Source organism: Schistocerca gregaria, chromosome X (assembly GCF_023897955.1).
Source record: "Schistocerca gregaria isolate iqSchGreg1 chromosome X, iqSchGreg1.2, whole genome shotgun sequence".
Taxonomy (NCBI): domain Eukaryota; kingdom Metazoa; phylum Arthropoda; class Insecta; order Orthoptera; family Acrididae; genus Schistocerca; species Schistocerca gregaria.
In genome coordinates this window covers 212,092,053-212,117,176 of record NC_064931.1, presented here as the reverse complement: position 1 = coordinate 212,117,176, position 25,124 = coordinate 212,092,053, and the positions used below count along the sequence as shown (strand labels likewise).

The 25,124-nt window shown below is 42.9% G+C and overlaps 1 protein-coding gene across 2 annotated transcripts in view; it reads right to left on the bottom strand.

Annotated features, from left to right (window-relative positions):
• The window catches only part of LOC126298407 (diacylglycerol kinase 1-like), a 1,060,073-nt gene that overhangs the window by 922,976 nt on the left and 111,973 nt on the right, over positions 1-25,124 (bottom strand). Inside the window, exons 2-3 of one of the 2 annotated variants that reach the window (XM_049989723.1) lie at positions 11,116-11,264; positions 10,529-10,677 (exon numbers count right to left, since the gene is read on the bottom strand). The exons of the other annotated variant lie outside the window; for it this stretch is intronic. The gene's annotated coding sequence lies outside the window, so the exon portion shown is untranslated. The remainder of the gene's footprint in view (positions 1-10,528; positions 10,678-11,115; positions 11,265-25,124) is intronic. 2 annotated transcript variants of the gene reach the window in all.

Genomic DNA, 25,124 nt, shown 5'->3' with positions numbered 1-25,124 from the left:
CAAGTGATTTTGGTGTCCCGTCAGATATTAACAAGTTCCGAATTTCGTGAGCAATTACCTCCTCTTCTTCTCGACAGTTTTCCAATACCTTATCAAAAACAGTTAAGAACTTGAGTATAACTCTGGATAAGCATCTCAACTAGGCGGAAAATTATGTCGCCACGTGGAAGAAGACTGCCGCTTGCCTCTCTGCCCTTAAAAAGTTTCGTAACTTAAACTTTTGCAATTACTCTGTCTATCGAACCTCCACTATTGCGATGTAATCCAGCAAGGCACGATTAGTGATAACACTAGAGGGTTAGAACTAATGGTCGATGCTTGTTTGCAGTACATCTGCAACATCCACGTCAGTGGTTCATACGTCCTGTTGGTTACTTGCGGCCAGCCAAATTTCATGACTATACGGTACGCTAAGTTTACTTCATCAGCTCCTGAGTGTATATCCACTTCAGTATCTCGTATAATTTATTAATATTGCATCATTGGTCTCTTCATAATAGAAACTCATGGTTCAGTTATCTAGTGTGCTCATCAACAAAAGAAAAACATTCGCGAACTCTTTCTCTATTACTGCCGTCCGTTTCTGGAATATACTATCCTACACTCTGCGCACAAATCATTGGGCTGTTGCTTCTACCCCATTTAATATCAGAATTATTTTTCCTTCCAAAATCTTTTCATACTTATATATATTCAATATGCTCATTCAAGTGTCATATTTTAACATTTCAGCAAAATAAAATGAATTTCAGTTTTATTTACATCACATTTTTCATTGACATATTTTCCTGCCAGTGGTAAATGAAGGTGTCAAATAATGAGGAAATGCGATGAGGGCGTTTCAGCATAAAACGAATTAATTTACTTTCTAAAGAATTGTTTAGTTTTCATATTAAGCAGTAAAATCGAACTTCAAAAATTGCTCTGTGCACTATGGGACTTAACTTCTGAGGTCATCAGCCTCCTAGGACTTAGAACTACTTAAATCTAACTAACCTTGGGACATCACACATATCCATACCCGAGGCAGGATTCGAACCTGCGACCGTAGCGGTCGCGCGGTTCCAGACTGTAGCGCCTAGAACCGCTCGGCCACTCCGGCCGGCCAAACTTCCTATATCTTAAACTACGTGGGTCGGAACTTGAATAGTGGCTCACACTACTCTGGAGATACTATGCAATGGAATCTATTATTGTCGCTGATACCACGCGTTGTTGACATACGTACCTTGCCTCCGAGCAAATGGACTCGCCCGTCCCACTTCACCGGCGAGGGAAACACAGGCAATTGTGAGCGAGCGGTCTAACGTAACGGTGTCACTACGTTTTCGAACGGGAACAACGGAGTTGGATCAAGATTGAATGTGCCACAGGTCGGACAGAACGACAGTGTCATCAAGGTCATCAAGAGGCGTGCAGGGAATCGGCATTGCCGTACAGAACAATGGTACGTTGGGTAAAAGCCTTCAACGAACGTCGGCAAACTGTGGCAGGCATGCATCTGGCAGGTCGTCCTAACGTCTCTGAAGAATAAGTCATGCTGTTGCCGCGTTAGTGGATATTAATCGATGCCATACGATTCGTGAGATCGCCCACGAAACCGGATTAGCGCATACGACGGTGCTTCGCATCCTAAAGGAACGCAAGGGTATGCGAAAAATTGCACCACTATGGCTTCCGCATGAACTGACGGAAATGCAGAAATGAATGCATTACGACGCTGCTCACACGCACTTGGAGCGCTATGAGCGCGAAAGAGAGGCATACAGCACCAGCTGTGGCTGCTCTGTTCGGTCGATGGGACCGGGAAGTACGGTACCAGCCACCATATTCCCCGGACTTAAGTCCTTGTGGCATTCGCTTTCTAGCTGTTCCAGTGATTCGACAGGCAGTAGACCGCTCCATTCGCACCATCAACATAACAGCCTCTGCTGACTGTATACTACGCCTTCCACATCGCTGGTTCTACACAACGCTGGTGACTACTTTGAAGGACAGTAACAGATGCAAACATGTAACTCTTTTCTATCGGTTGTGAGTAAATAGTTGCCACTATTTAAGTTCCAACCATCGTAAATACTTACGAACTTTATCGACATTTTGTGAACTGTTTCTTTCAGTACGCTATTTACTGTACACAATAAGGCTTTCGACAGAGTGTGGAACAATATTACATTTAGCACGTTTGAACAGTGTTCTGCGTCCACGGTGATTGCATCTTGAGTCTGGCTGCTCACTTCTGACCAACCAATGATCCTTGCCGTCATGTCTCATGGCAGTGTCAACTTAGAATGTAGGTCCGGTGATTTTCCTGGGAATGCTACTGGTAAGAAGTATTTGGAAGCAAAGGTCGCTTCTGGAGTTCAGGAGACGAAAATTAGGCTGAATGAGCATTCTTTAGAGACGTCGTACATTTACAACTGGTTCACTGAAGGCCCTGTAGAGAAAAGGCATCGCCACTTCTTTGACCTTATCTTCATATGACATTTAGCTGTGTATAAGTCATTGGCATCTACACCTCCCATGTTTTTATTATAATCAGCAACGCACAGGCGCCACGCATTTACAACTGGTGCCATGAAGGCCCTGTAGAGAAAAGGCAACGCCACTTCTTTGACCTTATCTTCATATCACATGTAGCTGTGTCCTAATTATCGGCATCTACACCACTTATGTTTGTATTATAATCAGCGACGCATAGGCGACATACATTTACAACTGGTGCCCTGAAGGCCCTATAGAGAATAGGCAACACCATTTCTTTGAGCTTATCTTCACATCATATGTAGCTGTATACTGGTCATGCATCTGCACCTCCCATGCTTTTACTATAATCAGCAATGCACGGAGGTTGAGGAACTTCAATTGTTTTTTCCAGAGATAGACAGCACTAAAAACACACTTTGGCACTGAAGTAGTCTTCCCACGAGTTTTTCAGGGTTTCCTTCTGCTTCATTGTCCGACATGCCAGAATAAACATCACTTTCGGTTTCTGCAGATTCAACAGCAGGAAAGATAATGTCGCCCACAGTGCTCTTACCGTCATCGCCAACATTTTCCTGCAATGCATTAATATTTTCAATGACAGATAAGCCCCTTGATGGAATAACTATTGCTCGGTTGCTATAATCCAAACTTTTTATCATGAGGCTGTTCCGTACCAATGGCAGGAAAACCTGCCAGACGTAATCAACAATGAAGCAAAACATAACAATGAAAGAAATTGTTCTAAACTTTATTGTATATTAAAATAAAATGTTTAACTGTTACATTTCAAATCTAGCGATTTAACTACATGTAAGCTAAGTAACAGAACACTCGGGTTGTATAATATGGTGCGACCATTATGAGACTAAAAGATGTGAACTCTGGGTATAAACATCATTGTTCCGATTTCTCCACTTGGCACTCTATTTTCTGGCGTCCACTTCTCCACTCACTATCTCCAAATGACAAAGCGAAAATGTGTAAATTCAAATAGCAACACTGATCTACGAAGGTTGCCCAGGAAGTAATCCACCGATTTTTTTTCTCAGTCGAAAACAATTCTACGAATGCGAAACGTTACGTATGTATTATTTCAAGTCTCCTGAGTGAGCGCGCCAAGTTTCCGTCACTTCCGACAGAGAGCATTGCTACAGGATAGTTTCGAAATGGCGTCTATAGGTGATGTACGTTACAACCAACGTGCCGTCATTGAATTTCTCACTGCAGAGAAAGAAACTTTGGGGAATATTCACAAACGCCTCTGCAATGTCTATGGAGCTCCTACGTGGGCATCATCATTTGTTGCATATCGTGGTTGACGTTTCACATGTGGCTGAACACTTCCTGTTTCCTTAAATAACGTAACTATCCGGCGAACGGTCCGGACACTTGGATGATGTCGTCCAGGATACCGAGCGGCATACATAGCACTCGCCCGTTGGGCATTTTGATCACAATAGCCATACATCAACACGATATCGATCTTTTCCGCAATTGGTAAACGGTCCATTTTAACACTGGTAATGTATCACGAACCAAATACCTTCCGCACTGGCGGAATGTTACGTGATACCACGTACTTATACGTTTGTGACTATCACAGTGCCATCTGTCACAAAGCGAAAAAGTTGTCCAGCTAAAACATTCATATTTCTTTACGTACTACACGAATATGTAATAAAAATCGGGGTTCCTATTTTTAAAAAACGCAGCTGGTATCCGTTTGATTTATGGTAGCGCCATCTAGCAGGCCAAACATAGCGCCATCTGGTTTCCCTCTTCAAGCTAGACAAGTTTCGTTCTTTCTAGTTTTTTCCTTCGAAGCTTATTTCGTGAGATATTTGGTCCGGTCACGATCAGTGGACCACCCTGTAGACTGTGTGATGCCGTCATGATATTACGAACTTCGTAGGGTCATTGAGACGGATCGATGTATCAATTTGAGGTAAGGGTCCCTGTTTCGGAAACGAAGGAGTCGAAAGTTCCAAGCGAAAATCATTCTGATACCTCTGACAGCGGAAAACAGGTACTGATAGTGTTGTTAAAATTGTAGGGTAGGCAACTTCCAGAGGTGGTAGTATGGATCAAAACAAGGAAAAAGTCCAGTAAACATGTGCTTTAAAATGCGTATCTGAGGAATTATGAGCACATGTTTACCTTCGCTAGTATGCAACACATTTCTTCTCTTGAGCAAGTGCTCATACCTCGTTAGGTATGCATTATAGAGCCCATGTTTATTAGAGGTGTCTTCTTATTTTGGTTCATTCTACCACCCCTGACAGTTGCCTACCCTATGCTCTTAGAAACAACAGTATCGGTACATTTAGTCCACTGTCAGAGGTGTCAGAACTATTTTCGCTTACAACTTTCTACTGGTTCGTTTCCAATACGGGGACCCTTACCTGAAATTGATACATCCTTGGAGGTTTGTAACATCATCACGGAATTAATTTGTATATACATACATGTACCAGTACAGGCGGCTATAACTCTGTTAACTCTGATTCTCTGTAGCGTCACTGGATGACGTTCCTGGACAAGGTTTCCTATGTAAAACTTTATCTACTACGACCTCTGTACAACCTCTAAGTGTGTAACATGAATTGTGAAACACCCTGCAGACGCTCTTAGCAGTATTACTGTTACACGTTGTATTTCGTAGAGTCTTCCATGACCGAGCAAGCGAGCACAAAATACGAGATGGGGGCGAGCACACCCTAACTGGATAGGCTGCCCGCATCAGTTCTTGTGACCGAGCATAGAAGCAGTGACCGAATACGTAGCACGTAACTTCAAACACATTACACGTGTCATTACCCGTGTGAGACTGCATCTAGTACGGGCTTCTCATTTGTGGTCTCTCTCTCTCTCTCTCTCTCTCTCTCTCTCTCTCTCTCTCTCTCTCTCTCTCTCTCTCTGTAATCATGCAGTGCGAGGAAACCAGTGCAGTAAGACGTAAGATTGAAATCAATGTGTACACATTGAAGAGACGGGAAGGTCTAAAAAGCCAAGTACGGAGCCTATTTTTGTTGGTTGTAGACGAAAACAGTGCGTCTACTGGGTACGTATCGTGCATAAGCTGCTCCACATTATTGTGTACCCAATCGGGAACCACTCTTTTAAAGAAACACAGTTACAAGAAACCTCACAAAGATACAGCTCCTTCAGGAATACCGGCAGTAATAAAAAATAGTATTACAGCAAAGTGTGTTGCAATGTGTGCTAAAGATATGAGACCTTTAAATGCTGTTTGCGGTGAATGTTTCAGAGAACTAGGCCAATAATTAATATATCTAGGTGCGCATTACGGAAAAGTTGACGTGGCAGATGTCATGCCACATCCCTCTACTATAAGCAGACATGTCAAAGAACAATCTCGTGCAAAACGAAACAGTATAATGCCTTCTGTTATTGCGGATGTTATTAATAAAACATGTGCTGCGACAGTTGATATGTGCACTGATTCGCATAATCAGGTGCACTATTTGACGCTTACACCTCATTACATTAATACAGATTGGTCTCTTCTGATCAATGTTTTATTTACAACAAAATACCCGGACTTAGCTGTGTAACGTACCCATTCTTGGAAACGTTACTTTTGTATTAAAAGAAAGATAGAGAGAGAGATAGAGAGAGAGAGAGAGAGATAGAGAGATAGAGAGATAGAGAGATAGAGAGATAGAGATAGAGAGATAGCGAGATAGAGAGAGAGATAGAGAGAGATAGAGAGAGATAGAGAGAGATAGAGAGATATAGAGAGATATAGAGAGATATAGAGAGATATAGAGAGATATAGAGAGATATAGAGAGATATAGAGAGATATAGATATAGAGATAGAGATATAGATATAGAGAGATATAGAGATATAGATATAGAGATATAGATATAGAGAGATATAGAGATATAGATATAGAGAGATAGAGAGATACAGATATAGAGAGATAGAGAGATAGAGAGATATAGAGATATAGAGATATAGAGACAGAGAGATATAGAGATATAGAGAGAGATAGAGAGATATAGAGAGAGATAGAGAGATATAGAGAGAGATAGAGAGATAGATAGAGAGATAGAGATAGAGATAGAGAGAAGTAGAGGCGTTGGATTTGTACAGTACAGTGCAGCGAGCTGGGGCGGGGTGAGGTGAGACGTCAGCGGTCACCGGTCATGTTCGGTTATCAGCGTGTCCGGAATCCGGACATCAGACATGGGGCGAGTACGTGACCGAGCCGAGTCGTATGGGGCCGCACAAAAGCGGCTCGGTCGCCCCTTCAACAGGCGGGCCGTGACCGGTCAAACATGGAGCGTTGCAGCACTCTAGTATTTACCTCTCACGTCGTCTGCGTAAATAAATGGCAGCTTTACATGACACACTCATTCTGAGGACGTGCTCTGTTATATGACAATAACATCGAATATTGCAGAACACTGGACCATAAGAACGTCCAGGAGTGTGTTACAAACGATAAGGTGAAAAAAACTAATCCATGCCAATACACGAACCCACCTTCGTCAACACTCCAATCCGCGTACTATACACTACTGATATGATTATTCATCGTATCTAATGAACGCTTTTATCTGCTATATAACAGTACCCAGCATTTAGTTATAAGTAACTGTGCCTACGGTGACGTGTTTGTGACAATTGTTCAGTGCATCATTCACCATACTGCAAGTTAGAATACAAAACCAGCAAAACATGACGAAACCAATACGGTGTCTGTCGCATCGGGGCCAACGAAATATATGGGCCGTGCAACGAACTTGTGATATCACACTAGTCTTGTGCACCATAGTCCGCAAACGCTCAGCACTATGCAAGACCCCACGAGAAATCAATTATTAATTGAAAAGGTACCTACTATCGTGAGCTATCGAGAATTAGAATGCATTTAAACTCGCAATCAAGAATTATTAAACTCATATGAAATAGTTCCTCGCTCCCCGCCGAAGACGGCTGCTGGCACTCTTATGACGTGCAGCATTACGTGTTGTGCAGTACGCGCCACGCCCTTTCTTTCTCAAATGGCTCTGAGCACTATGGGACTTAACATCTGAGGTCATCAGTCCCCTAGAACTTAGAACTACTTAAACCTAACTAACCTAACGACATCACACACATCCATGCCCGAGGCAGGATTCGAACCTGCGACCGTGGGAAGTAACACATGTGCAGGAATGTTGTTAGGCAGAGATCGTACATCCGCAGTATGCACATGGCTAAGCAGTCGAATACGCAGAAACTTGGCTATTCTGTAAACTCAGAGTGTATCGTTGTGGAAACATACTTTTTTTTTAAGTGTAATAATGTGAAAACCGCACATTAATAGCACTTTCCACTTCCGAATTATTTGCGGTACAAGTTTATGGTACCATCCTGTAGATTTTCGTTTTTTGCCTGGTTAGTCCTCTGATTTTTAATTTGAAAAAGAAGACAGTCATGTTTTTTATACAAACACAAACAAAATTCATGCCACTTATTGTTTAAAACTGTGTGTAATGTTTATGCTTTAGTAGCAGTTTTTCTCATCTTTGTCATATTTAAGAGAAGCTCTTTGCCGAAGAGTGGAATATTGTACCACTGACAGCCCTTCTCCTACCCATATGGGGTGAGGGGGCTGAAATGACTACGATGGAAATAAAAGATCTAACACAGCTGAGGTCGGCTATGCATTCTGTGTAGCTGTAGTAACTCTACAGTGGTAATAGCAGGGGTACCATATTTTTTGATTGCCAGACTGGTTAGGGTACTCCCTAATGCTTGCTTTAAGAGCTGTCACCCAGTGGGGTAGTAGAAACACAGTAATTGTTCATATCTGGCGCCTCTCTGGCAGCAGCAACACATATTCGAAAACATAGCCCATTTTTCACCAAATTTGTGGACCCCATGGGCTGAAAATTGTGTGCCCCAGAAAATAAGCAGATCATTAGCTAAAAATGAAGTTGAAAAACGGATGTGTCCCAGAAAATAAGTAAGTCATGGGTTAAAAATAGTGCCCATCAGTCCTAGCACACCACACCATGACATAAAAATAGAACAATGGGTAGGTCATTTGGTGTTATACCAGAACTGGTGCGCACATGCTACTTACCACCCCTGTCTAAAAGTGCCTCCTATCAACCGTTGGACATTACGTCCTTTGTCACTGATGTCAGTTCATGTGATTACACATCCTTGGCAACTTCGGCTAAAAACGTGTCTGGCAACGCCAATGCCCTACTTGAAATTTGGTTGGATGTTAATCACACTATTACGTCCATAATTAACAAGTCAATATACGATGTGCTACATTGGGGACACTTGAACCAAGACATTCGTAAGAGACCTTGCAGGTTAGCGATCCACACCGCATACGACTACCAATGCACTTGTGGCGCTGGTTAAACTGTAACCGTGCTGTCTACAAATGGCTTTGAAGATCAAAATACTGCGTGAGCAACAGACATGGATCCTCGAAGTAAACTTTCTAAGGCTCAGTATAGAGCTTCAAATTCTGCACGATTTCATACAATCCCGCACTGCAGAAAAAAAAGGCAGCCGTATCGGCTGGATCGATGATATTCCTTACCTGCCAGTGACGCAAGAACTGGCGCAGGTAATTTTCCCTCCTTTCAGAAGAATCGTTGAAGCCAGAGAACGGCTTCGGAAGCGTCAGGGAAAAAGGCTTCTGTGAGGGCGCCTACCTTTCGGTGTGCACACGGAACAATTCTTCATTCTGTTGGAGCAGTTCCTGCTAACGCTAAAGCCGAAGTTTTTGTTGCTGCTCCTGGGGACGCAACTGCTCTTGCCAGCATTGCAAAAATACCGGGTCCATGGAGGCCAGAAATCAACACAATGAAAAAAAAGATCGCACGTGTAAGAACATCCTACGTCGCTACTTTTGTATGTGCACAGTTATGAAAATGCCACAATACCCTCACTGACAGTACAAGATATTAGTATACCTGCCAACTCAGCTACAAGCCCAAGGAGCTGAATCCCGAAATAGGGAACGGAACTCGATGTGCGAGTCAACCTATGTGAAGCAGAGGATCCAAACACCGCGTAGAGACTAGAACGAAGCAAACACAATGCGATTATGACGAGTGACGTAGCAACAAACGACAACGAAAACAGAACGGCGCAAGCTTCGAGGTAGGTGATTACCGCATAAGAATTACCAGGCGAGGCCTATTGCCGTCGGCAGGTAAACACCTGGATCAGTGGCTCGGTTCATGCAATGCCTTATGCACGAGCTCTGTGGGAACATTGTGCATTACTCCACTGCAATATCCATATTGATTCATCTGCATCAATTTCATTACCCGATGGCGGGGATACTAAACCACTTATCAATAATCTCTACCCCTGAAGTGTGCACTGCCGAAATGTCCTTGTTTGTATCGAGTACAAATGACATCTATCGGTTTTGGTACTGAGAATAGTCACTGTGACCCTATCGTTTGAAAGAAGGTTTATAGGAGTGAAACAGAGTGAACTCGTATAACGCAGGGTCAGTGTGTATTCGTTTTATGGGGCACAGAATGGATCGCCCAATTCGGCAGCACTGGAAAATACGCAGAGAAGAACAGGGCGTGTTGCTTCCTATCGGACGATACCAGTAGCATACCATGTACCCTTAAGCGCACAAATTTCTGCATGATTCCCCATGCTACTAGTCAGATGTCGTTGGTGAAACACGCCAAACGCAAATTTTTGCATTTTACTATTATCTACACCTGCGGAGATTCGAGTCCTCCCTGGGGCATGTGTGTGTGTGTGTGTGTGTGTGTGTGTGTGTGTGTGTGTGTGTGTGTGTGTGTGTGTGTTTGTGTGTGTTTGTCCTCAGGATAATTTAGGTTAAGTAGTGTGTAAGCCTAGGGACTGATGACCTTAGCAGTTAAGCCCCATAAGATTTCACATACATTTGAACATATTTTTTTATCTACCCCTGAACCATCAACTTGTCCCCTTCTTCGTACTGGCTGCGCTGGTAATATGGTAGTACAGTGGTAAGGAGTCCTTCCCTACTACTTGACTCGAATTTTACGTACCTCCGGATGCAACAGTATCAAGGTCCAGTGGCCACAAAGAGCGTGGAGGAGAGCTATCAGTTCTGTGGCTTCCCTGCGCATGTCGGCGATACTTTCAGCGGGAGTGCGGAAAAGCCTCACGATGCTCTTTAAAAGGTCGGTCCTTAACCCTATAACGGACGAGTGACAAAATTTAACAGAAATGGATGGGTGGGCTCTGAGAGAATACAATTTAATTCAAGTTTAAAATAACCTATTTTGTGGTTCTGGAAAATATTTATACAGTTAATATTGTGAGAATGATACTTAAATAAATATTTCAGTTAATAATTGGAGTACTTGCTTGATGTAAGCGTGATAAATAAAACATGGAATGGATGTGTACATTTTAACACTAATTAGCAACAAAATATTACTAAATACGAAATGACTGACTAACTCTAAAACAAAAAGACGGTAATAAAAAAATGAACAAAATAATTGACGCAAATAATCAAGAGATTTAACACTGTCCACTGTTTATGGTTTACAGTCTTCACACAACATAAAAGAATGCACAAGGCAAAGATATGTTTAGTATGAAACACAGAAATGACGAGTCTGTCTACCTTTTGTACACTTATGACACCTCCCTCGTTTTCATCCCATTTCAACAGTCCTTGGTTCTTATTTTCCATTTCCAAGCATTCTCAATGACAGAGTTCTTGTATCTCTTGAAATGTGCTGAGAACACGCCTTTTCTTCATTCTGTTGTGAGCTGAAATAGTAGTACATTTATTCAATTATGAAGTTACATCTATTTTTTCTTTCACTGCTTAAATTACTCTTACAAATGAAGAAAGCATTAATGTCGGCAGTATTCAAGAATGAGTATAATACTGCCATAGGCCATCACTGGTAAGCCTGCCCACATTATAGAGAGCTGATAATTCAGCGACACAGTCTACTTCGGCTTTAGCTTCATTGTAACACATAATAACTTCAGGTTTCTTTTACTCCCTACTATTCTCATCAATGTTCTCATCAATGTGCCTAGAAGATAATAATGTAACAGCCTTTCTTTTCACTGGAACGTAGAGAACACAAGTTAAGCCCTCTTGGAAACCAAACAAGCTAGAATGCACATTTTTTGAGCACATGAATTCCAGTGGAAGTTATCTTTTGTTTCTTCTGACTGTTCCAATCACGCTTAGCCTATGTTCAGTCACTTTTCTTATCAAAGTAAGTTATATGAACCAATTGTCCCCTGCTGTATTCCTGTCTGAACCAAAAATGTCTTCGCGCATTCCTTCAATGACACCGTCACGACTGAAACTGGTGTTCTGAAATGGCCCTATAGCTTGTTTTCCACCGTAGATTTCCAGATTGTGTGTGTAACAGGTTTTGGCATCAGCTAATGAAAACGCCTTTATCACATTTTTTGCGGTCTTAGATGAGATGTAAACTTTGAATCCGCATCTACCTCTGGAGGCTAAAAGTATTTCAGTAAGTGTGGGAAATTCTCCTAAGCAATAATGCTTTTGGCAGTTCTCTACAAAAGTTTTAATATGTCTCTGATGAGTGCTAATCGGTCATCTTCTGTTCTCTCTGTCCTAGATGTAACGTAACTCTCATCAGGAACCGGAAGCGATGGAGTGAAATAAGAAAAGGAAAACATTCTATTCCCTATCCATTTCTAGCCCAGACTCTTCAACGTTTGTCCTTCCTCACTTATACAATCCCAACAAATACATTATACCTACAAATAATCTTATTTCTTTTTCTGACGTTTCTCTGTGTATATTTATAAACGTAGCCTTCTTTTACATTATCAATACAAAAACTAGGATTTTTAGTTATTTCTGATATCATAGCTGGACTAAAGAACAAGTTAAGACATCCACTGGCAGTTTCTATTTGTTTTGCAATACCGACAGTACAAGAAGATTTCTTCACAATATTGCAAGTTCTAGTTCGTACATTCTGAGGAGGAGAATGTTTCTTCCATTTTATACCAAACATCCTTACATAGTAACAAGCTTCATCTTCGTTTTCCTGTTCGTTTCGGTTATTCATTTCTTCCTGGTCGTCAGACTGCTCCGAACTGCTATCGTGATAGCTAGTTACATGGAAAGTTTGGTCTTTGTCTGAATCATCGTCTGAAAACTCATATTTTTTATCTTTCTCACATTCTTTCGAGTTTTCTAACTTCTCGAGTAAAGCTGTTCTAGTACTGTCACAGTCCTCACCTTCTCATCAAAACCGCATGTTATCTTGGCTCATTTCAGAAATCCCAGTTGAGCCATAGAGGATACATGCCTAATAATTATAATGACTGTAGAAACTTAGAGCCTATATCACTATTACAACTTGATGAAGAATATTTCCCCTTCTAATGCACATGCACTAACGAATGGTTTGGGTCTCTTAGAAGAACAACAGACTCATAAGTATAGTAACAATGGCGCCGAAACACCAACAGCCATGCTTACCATTACATCCAGATACCAAACGAAAGTAGGAGGAGAAAGGTTCAGTAGTGTCATCTGTTGTTATCTGGCGAACTTTTTTTATTTCGTTGCAGGTCTGATAGACCATATCCACCCGACGCAGGTTTAAAAGAGTCTACATAGTGATGTACTGCGTCTGCTGATTGCCATATGTGGGTCACGAGGATGGCGCCATTGTGTGTAGTTGCCAGCTATTGTTCACTATGTCATCTTCGACACTTGAGAGCTGCGTGACGGGTATTGAAGGGTCTCCTGGTTCCATTCCACGTCTTCTTGTACCTGTTGCAACACACTCTTCATCTTTTCTAAAATTTCAGTGACGGCGGTGCCAAATACGGTATACAGGATTCTGCCACCTGCGTCCAACCAGGGCATTCCTTGTCAAACCCTTGGCACCAGTTCTCTGGAACGGCGTAGCTGCCGCTGTAAACATATCAAGGCAGATACTAATAGCCGATATTTCCCTTAAGTGTCATTCAACCCTATCTTGACTTGTATAGTGAACTGAAATTTCTCAAAGATATCTTCCAGACGAATTTCATTTTCTACCGCCCATACATTAAAATCCATGATATTCACCGTTGATGTTCCGACATTACTATGTCTGGCTGCTGTGTAAATATTATCCCGGCTCTCAAAGGACATGCCTTGAGAGCTTCTTTCAGTCTGAATCTGCCCAATAGGCCCAGAAACACTACAATGAGGTGCCTCTTGTTTTCACGTTCCCCTTTCTTTTGCTCTCGACGACTGCAGCTGAGCTGCTACCCTCTACTCTTCGTAATTTGGTCCCGGATTGGGACTGGACCGCCTCCAAAAAGCGTAGGCATGGGTTAGAATGATCACATGGACGTCTTGTTTCAGTTGCCTAGCTCAGCCATTCTTTCTTTTATTTCCTCCAAACACTTCTTTTCCTGCTTGAGAAATAGCTGCCGGTAATTTGCGGCAATGCCCTCAGTTCATTCCGAAATGGACTAATTCTTCCTACATGGACCATTATGCTTTGGATCAGAAGCTGCAGCATGTTGTTAAATGGGGATGCCTTCTCTATTACCTCATAAAGCCCTTGGTAAAGAAAAATCAACACTCTTAATTTTTGATTTCGTCACCGAAAGGTTAGACAGCCCGACATGATATTTGGACACTTTCGCTGTATTGTTGTACATGCCTTCTAGCCATTCTAAAGCCAGATACTTTTTAACCTTTTAGCATACCCAGGGTTGGTTGGCATAATTCAAAAGAAGAGTGCATTTCTTGCCCAAAAACAACTTCATAAATAAAAATCCCGCGTTTCTATGGATTTCCGAGTTATACCCTGCTACGAGGTCGACGAGAAAGACAGGCCGCGGCGCGTACGTCAAGAAGGTAGTCGTGCGCTCGTTCGATCACTCAAATCAGCAGACAAACTACGTTTCTACACGTGTTAACTCATAACTAGGTCAGTACAAACGAAAACAAACTTCAACTGGAATCTGCTATTATGGAATGTTACTGTTATTAGTCCTATAATTATGGGAAGTCCATATGCCTGCTTATAATTTGTTACGGTTGTACTGTCGAACAATAAAATAGAATCAACGGCGATATCTCGATTTCGCCTCTTTCCATCACTGGTGGCGGGGTATGTCTACTGCGCTAGAGGGCGGTTACGGCACCTTCTCGCGCACGCGTTGTGGGTCTTCTGCGGCCTATATAGGGGCCGCCGCTTGCGCTTCCCAGTCAGTTCCGGCGAGATCGTGCACCAGCACTCTCACCTGAAGATGGCGACCAGTTGGACCGCGGAAATATTGTGTCATGAAAACGTTATCATCCGGCTGCATACCCAAGAAGAATATTATCAATCATTAAGCCGGGAAAGCCTTCGTAGTCAAAATAGAATCATGCTAAAATGATTATCAGTTGCATAAGGCACCACTTCCAGCATGTAATAAGTACTGTTAAGCAAGAAAGACTAGATGCTATAAACAGGCCGTTATACCATTTATAGTGAGTATTGATCTTAAATCAAATTTTTCTGTAGTACTTTTAATCATTAAGACTTGGTAACAGCAAATTCCAGTGGAAGATGCAATTCTAGTTAGTACTTACACGCTCAGCTGCGAGTTAACAGGTTTAGAAACGCATTTTGTCTGCTGAACTGAGGGAGTGAGTTCAGGACTACCTTCGTGACATAGGCGCCGCCGCCTGTCTTTTCGTGGGCCTCGACCCTGCTGCAACATGCGGCAGTTGGGCGTCCCAGTCATTGTGGCTGCTATTCAAGTAATAAGTTAAGATTTTCGATAACGTTTATATCCCCGTACAGTTTCTGCCATTTGCTTTTAGGTATATTGCAATAGTTCATAACTTCTTTAGCCGGCATAATTGCTTCAATAACTCGGGCATAAAAAAAGGGCTCTGAGCACCATGGGACTTTACTTCTAGGGTCATCAGTCCCCTAGAACTTAGAACTACTTAAACCTAACAAACTAAGGAAATCACACACATCCATGCCCGAGGCAGGATTCGAACCTGCGACCGTAGCAGCAGCGCGGTTCCGGACTGAAGCGCCTAGAACCGCTCGGCCACAGCGGCCTGTCTCCCACTCGAATTGCCTGGTGATCTACTGCGGAGTTAGCCGTGCGCCACTAAGTCGCCCGCTCTAGGATCATGGCGCGTCAACCTGAGATGAAGGATAGTGCGAAAGCAAAACTTGATTCGCAAGAATATTATCCTGAATGCTGGGTGTGATGGTCGTAACAAGGTCTGGGAGATATTTTCATTGATGACTGATACCGATGCCCGCTACATGTTAAGTGGCAAATACTCTGTTTTCCTTACGGAGCCGGCATCACACAACTAAAGACAAATGCCTGCGTAAGAAGTCAAAGCGTAAGCTCTAAATCATTACCGGTTTCACTGAAACCGACAGTAATTAGGAAGGTGCGTAGAAATGTGTGCCAGAGATCTTCGTCAGTTTACATCAATATTAGATGTAGAATGTTGCAATTTTTGTCAGGAGCTTGTAAATATGGGTTCAGATTTGGTCCAATGCCGCAGCTCCAATATTTTAACTCATCTTACCCAAGTATCACGAAACAGTGAAAGACAAGTCGATGAGATATGAGGGAGTATTATGACAAGCATTATCCCTGGCCATATGCGTGAATGCATACCGATGTACAACGGATATATGACCGATACGTGCTATACTGGCGATCTTCGCAAAAACGACCGGCAGCCCTTCGGGCACCTAGGCTGCGCGTTTTGCCTAATTGGCCCCTGCACACCTCAGCGTCACGGACTCGCCCTGTGGCAGTAACGAACGGACACCAGTCGGTTGTATCAGCGCTAGCAGAGGTCGCCATTTGCAAGGGACCTATTCGCGTCCGCCCACACGTGGCCAGAAAATAGTGCTGCGAGTATTTCGCCGAGAACCGCTACAAAGGTCGGAGTCAAAGCTAGATAATTCAGATTTTCCTACTTCGAGATCCTCTCCTAGACTCCTGGCGTGTGCTACTCGCCCCCCATCTTCTTAGGACGCTCTCGAAGTCCATCGTAAGGACCGACGCCTCTGTATTCAACATTTTTCTGGTTTCTGTTGGTACAATCGACCTGTATCGAGGATAGACCATTCTGTTCCTAGGCTGGTATTATTCAGCACAGCTTCATCAGGCTTAGAACACTTTCCATACAAGTGTATGTGTCTCGAATGAAAAACAGCCCAAAATTGCATTAAATTACGTTTATTTTAAACCTTGACCATGGTTTCTGCTATAACAATATAGCTTTCTTCGGAAGTCATACATACGAATAAATGAAAAATGTCTCAGCCCAGCGGCTGTGCCAAGACAAATAAAATAGCTTCAACAGACATAAGAGGTAGTGGTGGAGGACATACGGTGCCATATGTAATTTTACTTCTGTTCGAAACAGGCTTATGTCTGCTGAAGTTATTTTATTGGTCTTGACGCAGCCGCTGGGCTAAGACATTTTTCATTTATTAGTGTGTATGACTTCTGAAGAAGGCTGTATTATTATAGGAGAAACCATGGTCAAGGTATAAAATAAACGTAATTTAGTGCAACTGTGGGATGTTTTTCATTCGAGACAATTTCGTAACGGTTGCTATTGTCACTGCCATGATGAAAAGAGTCATACCATCAAGTCTTCATATCTGTGAGATACTGTACTTGTGATTTTGTTATTAATATCGAAACAGACGTGTTCTTTCTTTGGTCAATAAACTTTGGTAAGCTTTGATCATTGTTTTCCATGTGTCGCTGTGGGCAACACATCAGTTTGGCGACGAGATACAAGTTTAGTGATGCGTGTCGTCCCAACAGGTGGACTTACCACAAATTCTGCTACTCTTCCTTCAACAGTTACAACGAAATGTGGAATTCTTACTTGAGCGTAGTGGCAGCTCTTTCGTCCACAGTCTCCGGACTCCGATCGGCACCTCTGGCATTCCAGCATTTTCACAAGAAAGTGGAGCCTTGGGCAAACTACGGTATATTGCCGTGCTAGAGCAGTATTTCATTGCCGACGAAATAGTAGGAAACGGACAACGACGCTCACATTTCCTCGCATATGGCGAACCACAGACTTTCCAACTCCTCAAGCAGCTTAACCCTCGCGCAGAACCACATTCTCTCCACTATGAACAGTTGAAGTCTAGTCTTGTAGAATACTTCCACGCACAAGTTCATGTTGCGCCGCAAGGCACAAATTTTTCAGTTGCCATAAACAAGCCAATCAGACACCAGACACTGCCGTTTCAAAAGCACTCGCCCCAACTGCAAAGAGTCATGCGCTGCCTCTTTGGTCAGAAACATGACCCTTGTCCACGCACTGGATGACAGTCTCCGTACCGACCTACTCAAACCGAGGGATCCTCCTCTGAAAGCATGCCTCGCTGTCATCCTAGCATTCGAACGGCCACTCCCTTCAATAACAGTTGAAGACCCTCAGAAAGTGTTCGTAGCGAAGCCGCAATACCCACGGACTCAGAAACAAGATTCAGCCCAGAGGCAGCCTCCTGACCCCACCCATCGTTTCTCGAAGCACCTACCCTCTGGTAGTCAATATTTCATACGCTGTCAGCGGCAACAATGCCCGTTCACGCGGACGAAGTGTAACGAGTGCGGTAAGACGAGACACCGAGCTATCTACCAATTAGCACATAAAGTGTCAGTGGACTGTAACAATTGGGAGGAAGTCGATCATGAATCAGACACTCCCTACTCAACCACTAGTTTTATTCATGCTATGTTGTCTCACATCTTCGGTCGTATGCACCACGTCAACGGACATCCCGAAAGTTTTCAGAATGGTGCAGGATTTTCGGCTACCATCATTGGTTGGGCCACATACTCTACTTTATAAGGCATAACTCTCCAACCATTCAAACAGCGGAGGTACAATATTGATATCATCCACATCAAAGGATAGTTTCGGGCCATAATCTCGTACCGTTCACGCACCATTTAAAGCCGGGTTCTGATAGTAGACAAACCGCATCACATCAGCCGTCTGGGGATGGACTTATTCTCCTTTCTCGGACTCGAAATCAATCATGCAGAACCCGCCATCCACTCAGTGGCTGCCACGCGAGGTAGCCGCATGGTCTTGCGGCGCCTTGCCACGGTTCGAGCGGCTGCCCCAGTCGGAGGTTCGAGTCATCCCTCGGGCATGGGTGTGTGTGTGTGTATGTGTTGTCTTCAGCGTAAGTTAGTTTAACTTAGATTAAGTAGTGTGTAAGCTTAGGGACCGATTTCCTCAGCAGTTTGGTCCCATAGGACTTACCACAAATTTTTCGCTCAGTGACTACAAATTCTTACTTGACACTGCTGCTAATCAAGTTAGCATCTATTTTCGAGCGTCTCACCTCCGGAGTTAGGGATTTTGCAACGCAGATAGACTTTCTTCCCACAGATCAACCGTGCTTCTGCAAAGCCCGCAATGATACGTTTGACCTTTAAAAACAGAGCACGGAACGAATTATGCCCACTTCAAGACACAGGCGTCATCACCCTGGTAGCCAACAGCCATGGGCAACGCCCATAGTTCTGGTGGAAAAACCAAATAGTGCACTACAAGTTTGCAGATATTTAAAGTCAAGTGTTAACGCGTAATTCATTGAGGATAGGCATCCAATTCCTAAGGTTGACGATTTGATGCAAAATATACTCCAAAATCGCTTAGAAAAGGAAAGGTGTCAGAACCAGATGATACGGTCGCAGGTTCGAATCCTGCCTCGGGCATGGATGTGTGTGATGTCCTTAGGTTAGTTAGGTTTAAGTAGTTCTAAGTTCTAGGGGGCTGATGACCCCAGATGTTAAGTCCCATAGTGCGCAGAGCCATCTGAACCATTTTCGAAGAACTTGCCACCCTTCTAGCAGTAATTTATCGTAGGTCGCTTGAGCAATTAAGGGTAACTAGGGGCTGCAAGAAAGCCCAGGTCATTCCCCTTTTTAAGAGGGGCCGTAGGACAGATGCACACAAATATAGACCTATATTGCTGACGTCAATCTGTTGTAGCATTCTGGATCATGTTTTACGCTCAAGAATTATGACGTTCTTGGGAAAGGACAAAATCCTATGTCAAAATCAACATGAATTCCGCAAACAGAGATCCTGCGAAACTCAGCTCGCTCTGTTACTCCATGGCATCCATAGCACCGTAGACAATGGCGCTCAGGTTGATGCCGTGTTCCTTGACTTATGGAAGGCATGTGACACCGTCCCGCTCTGCTGTTAAGTGAAAAAAATACGAGCTTATCGAGTATCGGACCATATCTGCTATTGGGCTGAAGACTTCCTTGCATACGGATCACAACATCTCGCTCTTAACGGAAGAAAAAGAATTTCCTGTATACCCCAAGGAAAAGTGATAGAACCGGTACTGTTCAAATTATATATAAATGATCTAGTAGAATGCGTTGGATGCTCTGCAAGGCTGTTCGCAGATGATGCGGTTGGTTCAAATGGCTCTGAGCACTATGGGACTTAACATCTTAGTTCATCAGTCCCCTAGAACTTAGAACTACTTAAACCTAACTAACCTAACGACATCACACACCCATGCCCGAGGCAGGATTCGAAGCTGCGACCGTAGCAGTCCCGCGGTTCCGGACTGCAGCGCCTAGAACAGCACAACCACCACGGCCGGTCTGATGCGGTTGTCTATAACAAAGTAGCAACGCCAGAAGATAGTAATGATTTGCAGAATGATCTGCAGAGAATTGATGAATGTTGCAGGCTCTGGCATTTGGCCCTGAACGTAAATAAATGTAACATATTGCGCATAGGAATGACAAAATCCACTGCTGTATATTTACACTATTGATGACAAACCTCTGGAAACCGTATCTGCCGCTAAATACGTAGGAATAATTATTCAGAGCGCTCTTAAGTGGAATGACCATATAAAACAAATAGTGGTAAAAGCAGAGGCAAGATTCAGATTCACAGGAGGAATCTTAAGGAAATGTAATTCATCCACGAAGGAAGTAGCTTAAAACGCGCCTGTTAGACCGATTTTTGAATCTGAGATATCTAAGAGATGGGAGAATTGGAAGAGATGCAGAAGCTCCAACGAAGAGCGACACATGTCGTCACGGGATCGTTTAGTTTGCACGAGAGCGTTACGGAGATGCTTATCAAACTCCATTGGCAGACGTTACAAGAGAGGCGTGGTGCATCACGGACAGATTTACCGCTGAAATTTCCAGAGAGCACTTTCCGGGAAGAGTCGGAACACATTAATTTCGCCCACATACATTTCGCGTAACGACCATGAGAAGAAAATTTTACAAATTAGTCAATAAAGCTTACCGACAATTATTCTCCCCAGGCGCTACCCATGAGTGGAACAGGGCTGGAGGTCTCAGTTAGGAGCAAATAAAAAGTACCCTCCGCCACTCATTATTATGTGGTTTGTGGAGTATGATGCAAAAAAAGGGCTCAAATGGCTCTGAACACTATGGGACTTAACATCTGAGGTCATCAGTCCCCTAGAACTTAGAACTACTTTACCCTAACTATACTAAGGACATCACACATCCATGCCCGAGGCAGGATACGTACCTGCGACCGTAGCGGTCCAGACTGAAGTGCTTAGAACCGCTCGGCCACAACGGAGTATTATGCATATGTAGATAAAAGACGCCTACTTACATCTCCCTGTGGACGAGGATTCCAAACGTATTTCAGTTATTAATACCCCTTTATGGGCTATTCCAGTACAATCGCCTTCTATTCGAATCGATAGTGCTCCCGACGTATTTCAGATATACCTGGAGCAACCGGGGCCGGCCATTTCCTGGTGTAGTCAATTACCTGGACGATATACTAGTGGCAGGCAGGAACGCCAAGGAGTTATCAAACAACCTGGAGAATCTCAAGTCACATACCGAGGACATTTGTTCACGTCTTCGGGTATTCGTCCTATACCAGAATATGTTGACCCCATCGAACATCGACCCATACCAACGATCCTGGATGACTCCATGTGTTTTATCCCACATGCATTCGCCATCGCGGAATCACTACACCGAATATTGCACAAAAATGTCTGATGGGAATAGACCACAGGATGCGCCAAGGCACTCTCAATACTCAAGCAATCACTCCTGCGCCCCACATGCTTGATGGCTTGCAGTCAGCAATATCAATTGGTATGGGCAGCAGCCCCCTCAGATTTCAGTCTAGGGGTGGTTCTCCCTCACGTTGTTTGTGTCCAAAACTCTTTCTACACCACAACACAATTACAGTCATATAGAAAAAGAAGCCTTGGTCATCATCTGCCTGTGAAATTGAAATTTGTGGGAAGGTTTTATGGGACCGGCGATTCTGATTTAGGTTTTCCGTGATTTCCCTAAATCGCTTCAGGCAAATGCCGGGATGATTCCTTTGCAAGGGTACGACCGGCTTCCTTTCCCCTACTTCCCTCATCCGATGGGACTGATGACATCGCTGTTTGGTCCCCCACTTCCAAGTCAACCAACTGTGCATTACACATGTCTTGGACGTAGTCCTGAAGCACATTTTCGATGCAGATTATTTGATAAACGAGATTGCAGTGGTTTATTCCATGACATATGCTGCTAGAGAGAATATGTGCGTCATGGAGGTAACTGGTGAGACAGACAAGCTCGAAGCGAGGATTCGAGAGTAGGTGAAACAACCTGTTGGGGATGCTACACTCTGTAGTTAGGTAGTACGATAAAATAATGGAGATTCTTCTGGAGCGAGGGGTTCCTGAAAAACTTACTGGTTATGACAACATCATTTCAAAAGAAGTTGTGACAGTTTTAGGGCCATCAAATTGTAATAGGAACCCTGGAAGCCGAGAAATATCAGCCTGTTTAGTGCGTTGTGTTATGAGTGCACAAACTGAAAAGTCGTTGTAACACAAGATGGCTCTGAGCACTATGGGACTTAACTTCTGAGGTCATCAGTCCTCTAGAACTTGGAACTACTTAAACCTAACACACACATCCATGCCCGAGGCAGGATTCGAACCTGAGATCGTAGCGGTCGCGCGGTTCCAGATTGTAGCGCCTAGAACTGCTCGGCCACTCCGGCCGGCTGCAGTACAAGGCCCGAGCATATAGAGGTGTGTTTTGATTACTGTAGACCCAGTTTTCTTTCTTGTTAAGTACACACTGCGTGTTCTGCAAATGAGAATTGCGCTTAACGTGTCACCGGTATTTTGAGAGTCAGTATTATAGTCTATTAACTATAGATACTACACGCGCTGAAAGAGCACTGTCTTCATCTCATAGGGGACAATGTCGAAATTCGGACGTTGCACATAAAAGTAACTTTCTGTGCTCGCCCTTTCGATTATTGAAAAGTCTGTGTGATAGAGGAAAGACATTAAATACTGTCAGTCAAATATGTGATGAATTTCAGTTCATGATAAGCTATAACAACATTATAAGGCGGCAGTAACATCTTTCTCTATTTTTTTGATATTTTTAAATATCTATTTATGGTCGTTGACCGAATGACAGCCGTGCTCAGCAGCCAAAACCACGAAGGCTCCGTTTTCGAAGTGAATATACTGTGGGAGATGCCATATTCCATCTGCCAATGATGTTGACTTTTATTTAACCCGAATGGATGATAGTGGCGGAGTCGATGATCGGCCTGAGATGTGACAGCGTAACGTAGTCGTTTTCCCGTGCTATCTAATTTAGCGAGAAGGATGTTTTGAGTTCCAGTCTCAAATAAGACTAACCAAAGAAATTTCAGTGGGGCATGGAACCTTATATCGGACGGACAAAACAAATTTGATCCGAAACGAGTATATTCATTTCACCAAAACATTTTCGTAATCACAAGTGCGCCCACGCACACGCACACACAAAGTAATTTATACAGCGACATACTAAAATGTAATTATCCTAAAATTACGTTAAGTGTTTTGTAGAGTGCTCAAAAGTATCAGAATGCTGTGAATAGTTTTTGTGCCTTATTAAAACGAATTAATCCATACTTTAGCGAAACGGTCTAACATTCAGAATTTCACAGTATTTTACACACTGCCCAAAAGTATCCGAAAGCCGTGAATTTCCTTTTGCACCGTATTCAAGTGAATTTCTCCAAACATTACGTAAAGGGCGTAGCTTCCAGTATTTCAAAGTACTGTACAGTGTGCTCAAAAGTATCCGAATGCTCTGAATTCCTTTTTATGCCATATTAAAACGAAGTTATCCAACTATTACGTAATGTGTTTTACTTCTAAGTACTTTGCAGTATATTCAAATGTATCAGAACGCTCTGAACTTTTTCTTTGTTGTTATCCAAAAAATTACATTAAGTATGTAACTTACAGTATTTCAAAGTACTACACAAGGTTCAAAATGGTTCAAATGGCTCTGAGCACTATGGGATTTAACGTCTGAGGTCATCAGTACCCTAGAACTTAGAACTACTTAAACCTAATTACTCTAAGGACAGCACACACATCCATGCCCGAGGCAGGATTCGAACCTGCGACCGTAGCGGTCGCGCGGTTCCAGACTGTAGCGCCTAGAACCGCTCGGCTACTCCGGCCGGCGTACTACACAAGGTGCTCAAAAGTATCTGAACACACTGAAATTTTTTGAGCCATGTTAAACCTATTTATACAACAATTACATAATGCAGCCCTTTGCTACATGCAATACTCGATTTATCGACAAAGGCGCAAAGGAGCTTCAGACTATTTTCCACATGTCAATTACCCTATGACCAATTTCAAGTGTCACAGGGCTGGCAGATACACACTGGCAGGTCCGACTCACTGAATGAGCGTTTTGCGTGTTCTGACAAGTCTTGTCTTGCTGATATCCAGTGCAATTGACTCTCTCAGTGTAATATGACTCACACGCCACATAGCAAAACACATATCAGAACTACTGTTGACCTAAGCTGTTGCTGTAAGTCCATTTACAAGGAGAATAAATAATATTATTGTCGTGTCAAAATCTTGTCTCTCACTCCTCTCTCAATACTCGTAGTTTTAAATATGTTTCAGATGTTGCCCTTAGTAACAGAAAAGAAGAGACAAAGGTTGACTACAAAATCCTCGTTGAAGAGAGCTTTTTATTCTGTGTGGGCGCGTTAGTTTTTTATGCAACAGCATTAAATACGGACATTGTGTTTTGACTGTAAACGTTTTAGAAGAAGATCTCTTGCAGACTTTAGATATATGAAAGTATTTACAATAAAAGATGGGCTATAGAAATAAAGGTACAAGTATACCAAAATTGAAAAAAGTTCAAAATGCATGATCTGGAACTGATGTTAAACAAAAATAATTCACCACAGAATACTTGGATCAAGTCGCTGATCATGGAAACCTTGATTTTGTTCCAGATAATTAGAGAAAACAGCGTCCCAGAGGGAGTTATGTTGAATTTTCAAAATTAACTGAGCTCCCTCACACAATTTCGCACCTCCACTAGGTATCGATCATGCAAAGTAGGTGGTGGAACCCACTTATTGTTTGAAAACGTATGTGTCGTTTTATGTGTTACAAGTATATAATACGGTTTGTGATATCTGTATTTCACTCATGTGAGAATCAGTATAAAACATACTGTCCACAAATATTTGAAAACTAATCTAATTACACATAAGAATTACGTCGTCGCCAAAGA